General features: G+C 45.7%; 1 pseudogene; it reads right to left on the reverse strand.

The window, feature by feature from the left end:
- Positions 1 to 266: 266 nt before the first annotated feature.
- LOC118586169 lies at positions 267 to 802 on the reverse strand (annotated as a pseudogene).
- Between the last annotated feature and the right edge of the window lie 833 nt (positions 803 to 1,635).

Genomic DNA, 1,635 nt, shown 5'->3' on the forward strand with positions numbered 1-1,635 from the left:
CTATCTGTCTGCAAGAGGTTCTGCTACACTTGGACAAACCACTACCAAATTTCACCTTCCCCAGTCATCATAACCTTTCATGCTTGCAGAAGCCACTGGCAGCCAACTGTTAACTGAACTGAGCATCTGGCTTCCAAGGAGCATTCCTGAAAAATCCTGACAGACTTCAGAGAAATTACCTAACCTTCAGGCATCATCCCACAGGCAGAGTCTTTAGGCAGATTTTTTTTCTTTTTGCTTCATTCCTTCCTTCCTTTCTTTTAAGTCTATTCAACCCAAAACAATTTCCTCCAACCTAACTGAGGCGGCTGACCATGCCCACCACCAAGGCCACCTCTGAACTGGAATTCAGTTCATGAGCCAGCCCCAGCCTGTGCTTTCCTAACAATACCAGAGCACACAGAGCTTCTTCTGTGGCAGTCTCTGTCTACTTCCCCACTTCCTCTCTTCTGAATCTTGCAGGTTGCTCATCCACTGGACCTTTGCACAGAGGCCTGCCAGTCTCAGGACAGCTGAGACGCAGAATGGCAGCCATGATCTCCTGAGGTAGGTGGCAGAAACCTCAGAGATGCTGAATACCCTTGTTAGTAAGGAACCAGTAGAAATGTCTCCAGGCAAAATGCTCCTTCACATAGTCGCAAGACTTGAGAGACTATGTGGCCTTCTTTCCCTGAAGGTTGGGTACATTCTTGTCTGCCAGCTCAGAGTGTTTGGGCATACAGGCATTTTCCTCAGCAACCATGACTTCCTTCTTAAATAGGAGTTCCTAAATGGCAATCTGGTTCTTCTTAGGCATCAACATTGGTGGCTGCAGGGCCCAAGGTGGGGGCTGAAAAGGAGGGGCCTTTGTGCAGGTTTTGAACTATGACAAGCTTATGTGTGGTAATGGCTCCTCTGCTTTACAAGCTGTCCACTTACGCTGTAACAGAATACCACAGACTAGGTGATTTACAAAGAGCTCTACCGCTTATCACTCTTGAGTCTGGACTGTCCAGCATCGGTGTCCTAGCATCGGTCTGGTCATGGCTAAGTTGCTGAATCAAAGCATAGCAGGGGGCATTATATGGCAAAAGTGGTCACTTCTGAAATAAAGCCACTCCAGTGAGAGCCAACACCATCCCATAATAACAGCATTAAACCACTCCTGAGGGCAAATGCCCATGTCTCCAGAGTGTCACCGTGGCATTTAAATTTCAATATGAGCTTTGGAGGGGACATTCAAACTAAAGCACAGAGAACAGAAACTAAACAGTACCAGCTCACTGATGGCCTACCACAGATGTAAAGATCAGCTCAGAGGCTCACACAATGAAGGCAGTCTCAACACAGGCAGTAATGGTGAGGATGCTGCCAATTCAATAAACCATACAGGACTTGGCTAGTGACCAGGTAAAGAGAAAGACTCTAAGAAGAATATTTTAATGTGGTATATACACAAAGGAATATCACTGTCCACAAAAAAAAAAAAAAGAATGAATACTTTTCTGTCATTTGCAGCAATGTGAATAGAACATCCAGTAGCGTAAGGAAGAGACAGAAAAACACAAGTGCTATGTAGTACTCCAACAGTTTCAGCACTCAGGAGGCTGAGGCAGGAGGATTACAAGTCCAAGGCCAGCCTAAGGTATATAGGTA

Source organism: Onychomys torridus, chromosome 6, assembly GCF_903995425.1.
Source record: "Onychomys torridus chromosome 6, mOncTor1.1, whole genome shotgun sequence".
Taxonomy (NCBI): domain Eukaryota; kingdom Metazoa; phylum Chordata; class Mammalia; order Rodentia; family Cricetidae; genus Onychomys; species Onychomys torridus.